This window comes from Bidens hawaiensis, unplaced genomic scaffold, assembly GCF_021521415.1.
Source record: "Bidens hawaiensis isolate Kalapana, Puna unplaced genomic scaffold, B.hawaiensis_p1.1 tig00019200_1, whole genome shotgun sequence".
Taxonomy (NCBI): Eukaryota; Viridiplantae; Streptophyta; class Magnoliopsida; order Asterales; family Asteraceae; genus Bidens; species Bidens hawaiensis.
In genome coordinates, this window is record NW_027492910.1 from 156,572 (window position 1) to 167,141 (window position 10,570).

Genomic DNA, 10,570 nt, shown 5'->3' on the forward strand with positions numbered 1-10,570 from the left:
TAAAAAGTTTACAATCTCAAAATTACAAATTTTGAAAAATATATTTATATACAACATTTGTCAAGATTGTTTTGACCCATTACCTATGGATATCTATGATGAATGAGATGAGAGATTAAAGAATTAGAAAGGAAATTATAACTCAATTGTCAAAATTGTTTTGACATATGACCCATGAATATGTAGGATAAATATGACAAGAATTTGAAAGAAAATTATAACGCATTTGCCAAAATTATTTTAACCAAGACCTGTGGATAGCTAAGATGAATGTGACTAGAGATTGGAGAATTATAATGGAAATTATAACCATTTGTCAAAATAATTTTGCCTCATAACCGATGGATATGTAGGATGAATGAGAAGAGAGATTGGGCCAAGAATGAATGTGGAATTGCCACATCATACTCATTATTTTATTAGTATATTTAGATTAGATTATATTAGATTTCATTACCCCATTGGATTGAAGAGCCAAAAAGTTATGTGATATATATATATATCCCAAATGCTCCAAATTGCTTTTCGTTGTCAAATTCTTTACTATGGCTAGTATGAATGGAAATAGGTTGTTCGATATTTTTTAACCGAGCACTACATTGTGTTCGTTAGTTTTATTTGAAAATAAGAAGAAGGATGGGAAAAAATGTGATCATATGTAAAAATGAATGCAAAGATTTAAAATATTGTAGGTTTATAAGAATGAAATTGTTGTCAGGTTTTGTAGTTTAAACGTACTTGCTTATATGAATTTGTGTATAGCGCATAAATTTAGAATAGAATAGAAACATTCTAGAAGTAAGATAACAATGCCATATTAAACAACTAGTACTCTTATTAAGTCAGATATGTCGTATTCTGAACCTTTGGTTAGCAATTTTTTTAAATTTAACCGGCGATGGCAACTAGGACTCGGTAACAAGCTTCTTCATAGTTTATGTGTGCCTATACTTCGGAAGAGATTTCAATTTCAACCGTACATCATTAATTAGTTTGACGCTTGAGGATTCCGTCAACCCGAAATTACTTTTAATTTCAAAAATTCTTAGGTTTTTTTTTCACGTTAATGTTCTTTTTCTCACTCTTCTTTCCACACCCAACTTTTGAAATGCATAGTAATGGAATAAATGTTTCAAAAGAAACAAAGTTTTTATGGAATAAATTTTTTATTGACATGTGAGCTCTTTTAATTTGTTAGATATATTTTCATGGATACGTACATGCACTTGAATGATAATTCATTTTCCTTTGCAACTAAACCTAAATGAATTTCTAAACATGGCATTAGCATATAGCTAATTGTGTGAAAACGACATTTTCTATGTACTGAACGTAAAAGATTAAAAACTGACTTATATCAGTTTGTGTCATCGTATGGATCAATTGTGAAACAGTTTTGATCACGTTACAAGAATCTCTTATATTATATCACATCACCCATTTTATTGAATAAAAACCATCAAACATGATATTGTGGTTGTAGCTCAACAACCATAAATCCAAGACGGAAGCCGTGGGGTTAAGAGGACCTCAAGCGGCTACTTCTTTGGAAGAGTCATTCCAGGGCCTTCAGTCATGTCCACAGGAAGACCTCCAGGTCGACCCACGTCAAAAGAGTGAACAAGACGAGCCAATGTTAGATGAAACACTTGAAGTGAAAATGTAATCCCAGGTCAAGAACGTCGCCCTAACCCAAATTGAACGAGGACAAACTGTTGTCCTCTAACGTCGACCTCTTTATGACTTAAACCTATAAATCTTTCGGGTTAAAATTTAGAAGTTGTAGGTCCTCTAGATGGATCTCAAGACTTGACTCGGATCAATCCGTGTTGTTGGTTAGCGAAAATAACCAACGACACTCGTATCTCGGATCTTAGTTTTATTGTTCTAAGAGAGAGGAGATGAGAGAAAGGTGGAGAGAGAAATTTATTTCCAAAGGTTTTCTTTCTTGAATGAGTTGTTTTGGGTTTGGAGAAATGGTAAAGTATCCCTTTTATAGGGTCCCCATTTCTCCAATACATACAAAATAAACGTACCGAGTACGTACTACACCGACTAAAAGCAAACTAAAACGACATATACAATCATAAAAACAATATATAATATTGGCCCTACAATCTCCCTCTAGGATTGAGTATGTCGAGGAACCTTCGTAAAGTTCTTTGCTTCGTCTTTATTTCTTGAAACTAAGTACTTGTCTTGATCCAGTAGCTTGAGCCAGATTGGATCTTGAACAGTTCTTTATTTTCTAGTCTTGTAGACTTGAATTTCAATCTTATTTTTTGGGAAGGATCGGCAACAGTAAATTTTAGAAACATTAGATGCGGGAGGCTCGACATCTAATTTTCTTTTGTTGACTTTCTTGGGCTGACTGGTTTCTTTCCTTGTCTTCGAATGCAATCAATTCATTTTTAGCTTCAACCACCAACTTTCATGTTCTCGTTTTCTTTAAAGCGCTTCAACATCTGCAACTCCAAGCAGATTTGATCTTAATCTACCTGTCCATGTACACCTGCACAAAACTTTGAACGAATAAGATTCGTTCATAGACCCTTTCGAGGGTCAAAGAAGAATTTATTCACAGGCCTCTCAATTTCAGTCCCTCAACTTGTAAGTGAATTGTTTAAGTCCTAGGTTTCCAACAAACTTTGAATGAACGACCTTGATAACAAAAAACATGATTTTGAATGAAACAAAGTTTAACAAAATATGTACGAACATAATAAAATCTTAAAATCTTTTTGGCATTTTCATATAATTTAAAAATAACAAAAATATATGCGTAACATTTTGAAGTTGAAACTAAAATAAAACAAAATCAAAATAAACAATAAAAGATAGGAGTAAAGATGAAATTAATATTATATATCAATAATATTTACAAAATTTTCTAAATGATTTTAATATTTTTTTGAGAAAGACACAACATGGAATCATATTGATTTGCAAAGCCCTAGATCGCGTTTCCATTTTGATATTATTATGTCACAATTTCATCACTGACTGTATATATTGTCCATTTGTTTAACTTGACAAGTGTTTTGATACCAAAGTGTTACGTTTAAAGTACAATTAGGCACGGTGCTTATGTGGTCCCTACTTAATCAGACCTGTTACTTATTCCATCATATCTCGAGCTTACTTTGTGTTAACATATCACCTCAACTTGACTTAAACTTTTCTTATTTGATCACAGTACTCTTATTAACATACTTGACACTTTGTACTTTGTACACTCGCTATTTTGTGCTTTGCGCACTTGACTCGATCTAGAAAAGTTAAAATAAAGCAGAAGATTCAGGGCCTTAACAATCAGATCTTGTATGACTACAAACAGAGAAAGTCCAAGGCTTGAATCAAAATAAATGAAGAAATAAGGCAGAAGTTAAAATCCTAAATGACTCTTTTTCTGATTTTTCATTTTGTTTTTATGTTTTTCTTGACTCTTTTGTTTCCTTTTTCTTGCCTTTCTATGAGGCTTTTCTTGACTCAAATGAAAATTTAAGACAACTGTGATCAGGTAAAGAGAGGCTTGGGTATGACATGTATAATTACATTTATGCCTTCATGAATATGACTTCACGGAATCATGCAACCGCTTCATAATCGTATATCCACTAGTACCGGCAGGAATTTAGGTTTATATCACTCGACACTTACTTGTTTGTCAAGCCTATCTGCACATCCGTGAATGATTTTGTAGACTTTTGATCTACTCTTTTCATGCGCTAGGTTCATTGTATATCAATGTACTATCATTTTCCAATGGTCGGATCAATTTCTCAAAATTTGAAAATTTTAATTATCCGACTCCCTCTAAGCAGGAGCTCCCTCTAAACGGGACAATTCCTTTTAGATTTTCTTAAAAGTAATATAAAATTTTTTGGTAAATCAAATGATTTGTTTTTGCTTTTCTTAAGATGAATTTAAAATCTTTTTGGTGAGTTAAACTTAACTCATTTTCTCACTCTAAAATTGTGACATAGTTGAAAAATATTTACAATTTTATATACAAAAGATAGATAGGTTGTTTTAATCAAAATTGATCATGCCGAACGATTCGACCATAAATTCAAAACGAGCATGATCGATGGTTTTAGTGAAAAGGTCAGCAAAGTTGTTGTCAGATGGACTATCTTAAGCATGCATTATCACATTGTATAACAAAGTTGAAGAGATTCAAACCGAGACCCAACAGCTGATGCTGGATCCATCACTTGAGAGATGCAGTTGGACGAGGTTAGTTTGAGAAACGCTCGAAAAGTTGTTGTTGAACCATTTAAACATGGCTTCCCTTTCTTGAACTTTTTCCTCCCATGTCGCTTCTGAAAGACTCGAATCCGCTATCGAATGGTTTAGCATCAAATAGAAAGGGTTCGTCTCCCATCATATGCCGGGTGCAATCACTATCTAAGTACCTAATACTATTCATAGTCCTCCTTGATTGACCCTGCATGCACTAAGCGTTCAAATAGACATGGGTTCCCGGGATACTTTTATCCCGAGAAGGTTGACCGTAAACCGACCGAACTTGATTTTATTTCCTGAAAACCATTTATTTCTTGTTGGATCCTCACTTGATGAAGAACAGTCCTTAGGAATCCAAGTAATAACTTGTTCCTTGGTTTTGGAAATTTTGGACCTTTCTTTTCTTGATTTTGAAACTGTTTTTGGTGAATCCTCAGACTTTACAGTCTTGGGATCCTTTTTGATTTTATCCTTCTTGGTTTTCCAAAAAGGTTTCTTTTAGTGTTTTACTTTATTTACTTTGGATCTCACATCTGTTTCACTGGGTTCACTATCAGCTTGATCAGTCCTTGAATCTGGGCTACAAAAAGCTCCTTTTGAGGACTGACTAAGCCGCCTTTGAATATCAAGTTGTTGCTTGAACCAGTGCTTGCAATGTCTTGCAATGTGAGAAGAGTGATCACACACAAAACAACACTTTCTCCTAGGAGTGCCATAGAACTCATCTGAACTATAATATGGCTGATGCGGTGGGAAAGGTGATCCTTGGAAAGGAACATAATTATAAAACACATTTGTGTAATATGGATCAACAAAATTTTGTTGATACTAACCATAGTAGTTGTTGTCACAGAAGTTGTATGGCTGAGGATTTCTAAATTGATTGGTTGTTTGAGAAAATGATCGTTTATTTGGTGGAACATATTTACACGAAGTACTTGTCTTTTCATTTTCAAAAACTTTGTTTTTACTTGAATTATCCTCGGTCTCACAACTTGATGATGAACAACTTAATATGTTCACCTCAACAGGCCTACTTTCGTTGACACATTTTTCAGCAAAAGTTTCATCACAAACGGTTTCATAATCTGAGTCAGAAGAAGAACATTTATTTTCAGTGCAAACGTTTGTACAACTAGCCACTTGAATTTTCACAAATACATAATTTGATCCTGACTTTAAACTTCCCAACATGGATTCACGAACTTTATTACAAACTGGATTGTTAACAGTTTTGGTTAGATCCACACATGATTCAAAGCGCTGCTCTACCTTTCTTTTTAGATTACAACCTAGGTTAACCGTCCCACATTCACCACCATTTACATCACCAGCTGCTACACAAGACACATTGATGTCAGATTTATCAGATAATGGGACTGGAGCAGCAGCTTGAGAGGCAGCAGGAACAAATTTCACAGGCTTTGGTATTCTACCAACCCCGTATTCCATTTCCTCGTCTGGAAAAGTATTATAGCTAAAGTGGGGCAAACTAGTATAATTATCATTCATTGGTGGGGGTACCGCTGAATACTCATATCCTAGCCCCATTTTAACTTTATTACTTCTCTGGGCTCCAATAAGATCATCCAATTTCTCAGATAATGGTTCAAATCTTCCAACTTTCTTTTCTTTTTCCCTTTTGTCAGAAACATCAAGTTTCAAATTCTTAATTTCCTCTTTTAGTTCAGAAATTATATTTTTATAATAGACAACATCTTCCTCCTTTATAAAAATCTTAAGTTTAAGATTTGCCACATCATCATACTGAGTTTTAATCTTTTCAACGTAGATCTTGTCAGCTTTTACATATTCTGCATTTAACTGACGATGTTTTGCATTTTTTTTCAAAACTTCGTCTTAATGATATCTATAATATGTAACCTTGTTAATGCAAGCTTGCGTGCATAAGTTGTGGTTTACCTCATCTCAAGGTGATGTGTCGGGAATGATAGGACATGCATGACCGCTTTCACCTGCATCACTTGTCCCAACTTTATTACGTGTCTCAACTTTATTTTCTTTGGACTGATTGTTCATTTGGAGCTTATCTTCTATTATTCCAAAAGACTTGATGGTAGAAGTAAACTCTGAGAGTGTCATGGTATATAGGATTGTGGTTCTCTTGATGGTAACCACATTGATGCTCCATGTATAAGGCAGTGAATTCAACAGCTTCATGTTGATCTCAGACAAACCTTTGATGATACCGGCACTTCTCATTTTAGTGACGAGTGACTCAAATATGTTGATGAGAGAGGCAATCGATTCTCCTTGAACATGCGTAAACATGTCGAACTCTCGTTTTAACATTGTCTTTTGGCTTTCTCCCATATCCAGATTCCCTCCAAGTTTACATTCGTAAGACATTTTTTTTAACTCGATAGATTTTTTTTGTAGAGAAAGAGAAAAAAATTTGAAGTTTTTTTTTTACCACATTACCGAGTCGCTACAGTGCCGAGTCGCTACAGTGCATGGGTAATCCTTTTTTTCACATGAGTTGCTACAGTGCCGAGTTGCTACAGTCATGCGATTTTTTTTTTGCTACAGTGCCGAGTCGCTACAGTGCATGCGAAATCTTTTTTTTTCACATGAGTTGCTACAATCATGCGATTTTTTTTGCTACAGTGCCGAGTGGCTACAGTGCATGCGAAATCCTTTTTTCGCATGAGTTGCTACAGTGCCGATTTGTTACAATTATGCGAAATCTTTTTGCTACAGTACCCCCCCCCCCCCCCCGCGATGCGATTGCTACAGTACCTGTGATTGCTACAGTATCTCGGCGATGAGATTGCTACAGTAACTGATGCGATTTTTTTTTATTTTTTTTGAGAATATACCTAAACTTTGAAAGAGTCAAAAAGATTTTAGTCTAAAAATCAATATATCGGCCTAGATCTGAGTTTTAAACCGAATCTGGGCTTGACACTAAAACTTAAAACACTAAAAACTAAGATTTGGTGATTCTCGTGTATTTCCAAGGTGCAAGGGACTCCAAAAGAGGTGAGTAACACGAAATCAACCTCAAATCCAACAAAAACTAAGTTCAAAACCCGAAAAGTTTGACCCGAAACCCACAAAAAGTCGAACCTGGCTTTGATACCAGTTGTGGGTCTTCTAGATGGATCTCAAGACTTGACTCGGATCAATCCGTGTTGTTGGTTAGCGGAAATCACCAACAACATTCGGATCTCGGATCTTAGTTTTGTTATTTTAAGAGACAGGAGATGAGAGGAAGGTGGAGAGAGAAATTTATTTTCAAAGGTTTTCTTTCTTGAATGAGTTGTTTTGGGTTTGGAGAAATGGTAAAGTGTCCCTTTTATAGGGTCACCATTTCTCCAATATATACAAAATAAACGTACCGAGTACGTACTACATCAACTAAAAGCAAACTAAAACGACATATACAATTCTAAAAACAATGTATAATATTGGCCCTATAGATGCTATCACTCCAAACCCTGTCATCTCTTTGAAGTTTCCAAACATTAATGATCAACCTTGTCCCAGCTTTAACATTATACCCCGAAATCGTAAAGTCTTCTCTTGCCTCCCTTGGTGCTAGAAGTGGGCCCACCGGATAAAAGGGCAACGTTTCTTTGATTATAGCTTCAAGATACACAAGGTCTTTCATGTCTGATTCAACAACTTGTCTTTCTTTACCAACATGGTTGTCTAGTTCATGTTGCAATTTCTTAAGAACATCAGGATGGTTTAACAATAACGTGATAGCCCAATTTAGTGTTCCAGCCGTCGTGTCACTACCTCCTAGAATCAAGAACTGTAGCATAAACATTTTTAATAAACGTATCTATCAGCATTTATGGTGATGGTACGTTGCCGAATCATTGTATAAATATAATCTAGTATAAATTTATTGATTGTTTATTGGATTACATCGAAACAGAAGGCAAGCGGGCAATAAGCTGCGCCGCTACCCCTTTTTAAATCTAGTATCAACAATTATTGTACACATATAACTTACCATACATGTGGACTTGATGATAGTATCTGAATCATGTTCCATAATGGAGAGCTGCCCTTCATCTTCAAGTGACAACATCACATCTATAAAATCCTTTACATCATCCTTGATTGTTTCTATATCTAGTTTCCTCTTTTGTCGATGCTCATCTAGCCACCCTCCTAGCACCGAACCTGTCTTTTTCATCTCTTTCTCGTACCCATGTAAATCCAACCACCAAAGAGAAGGTACCACATCCGACACAACAAAAAGACCACTCAACCGAAAGAAATCGATAATGGCTTTGTGGCACCTTTCCGCCTCGTCCCCGAAAGAAATCCATTTGCTCATTTCCACAACCACTGGTCGTTGTGAGTTTTCTGTCCATCGCCCATAGGGCTCGTTAATTCCAGAACTAATCTCTGACAAACGAACGCCTTTAAGCATCTCAAGGCGACGGTTGGAGTGGAGCTCAAGGGTGACAATCTTTCTCATTTCTCGCCAAAAGGGATTGTACGGACCCAACCCAAACACTGTATAGTTGTAGCACATGTGCTTCACTGTGGCCGAGTTTGGCCTAGAGGCAAGTGCTAAGTCGTTGACAGTGAGCATTCTTTGGCTACTTCCCAGCTGCTTACAACGAAAGCAAGATGTGCACCTAGACAGATGTTGAATGCGGGCCGTATCTGTCGGCCAAGGATCCTAGTGTTCGGCAAAGAAGTTGGCCGCCACCACCAAGTAAGTGGAGATGTCCAATTATTGGCCACGCACCCCCGGGTTCAGGAGCTTCTTTCGATTTTGAATTGGTCCGACTGATAAACATGACATAGAAGAGTAAGACTATAGGAAGAGATAACACAATCAATTCAAGTGAATACTTCATTTTGATTTATGTTTGCTGTGGTTTTGGAAAACATTAAAATTGGGAATGTATATGTAGGAGCATTTGGAAGTTTATTATTAATTGTCGTTACATGTATGTGATTGTATTGTTCTGGTACCATATTGCATTTAGTTATTAATTGAAAGTTGGGATTTATTAGAGTTTATATGATTATTAATAACAGATTTATATGTAATAGTTGCTTTAAGTGATTCATTACGTGTTAGTTGAAGTTAAATTTATGCGTTCTTCTGATAACACTTGACCAAATATTGTAAGGATACTGTCATGTTATGTTTTAGCATAGATCCCTGTAAAGAACTTCACAAACGAAACTAGTTGGGGGTGAAATCCATATTTGAATTTCAAGCGGACAAATTTCTTGCACGATGTGATACGAATTTGGTCTATATCAATTCGGTTTGTTAAGGTATTGTCACTTGCTATAGAAACCGAAAGAGAAAAACCAAAAAAACAAAGTTTTGAAATGTCAGGAGGATATTGACACTTGTTAACAACATTTGTAAACCATAAAAATGAATTACGGTTTCGATAATACGATATAGTTACCGATGTTGTTCAGTTGAGATCGGTTTGGTTCATCACGTTAATGGTATGGCATTGACACTTGTAGCTTAAGCTACCAAACAAATACTCTGTTTCAATATATATAGCTTTGTATTCAACAAAATATATACTAGAATGTTGAGGAAAAAATTAAACACAACTAAAAAAACAGAAAAAGGAATACTAGTATCAGCAAAACTTATACATTATAGCTGTCTATAAAAAAACATAGCTGCATATTCAATTAAAAAAACAGTAAAGGCATGTTTGGTACGGGGTAATGGAATAGAGGAGGGAATGAAATGGACATAGGAATGGAATGGACAAAGAAATGAAATATATCATTGCCATTCCATTGTCATGCTTGGTTGCCATGTAAGAATGGAATGATTAATCACTTTATTATTATTATTAATATTTTTATTATTAATAATAATAAAAAATAAATAAAAATAAATAATATTAATAATAATTGAATATTCATAACAACTATTTTTAGGACCCACTTGCTACAACGAGATCGTTAAACCGTATATACGTTGTGAATGTTAACTCATCAAATTAAAAAAAAAATATTGATAATGTAGTAATAGTTATATTATAATATACAAAACAATAATAATAATAATAATAATAATAATAATAATAATAATAATAATAATAACTATAATTGGAAATATAATAATAATAATAATTATATAATACAATTTTAACTTTATAATAGTAATAATGATTGTTGACTCTTTTGACTTTTTCATTTCTTGAAGGAATGAAAAAAAACACCTATACCGAAATGAATGAAAATCCTAAAAATGGAAGGAGTTCCATTCCATGTGGAATGATCCATTCCATTCATACATGGTAATTAAACATGTTTTTTTTTTCATTCCTTTGAATGACGTATTACA

General features: G+C 34.7%; 1 pseudogene; it reads right to left on the reverse strand.

The window, feature by feature from the left end:
• Positions 1-1,484: 1,484 nt before the first annotated feature.
• On the reverse strand, positions 1,485-9,095 carry LOC143557827 (xanthotoxin 5-hydroxylase CYP82C4 pseudogene; annotated as a pseudogene).
• Between the last annotated feature and the right edge of the window lie 1,475 nt (positions 9,096-10,570).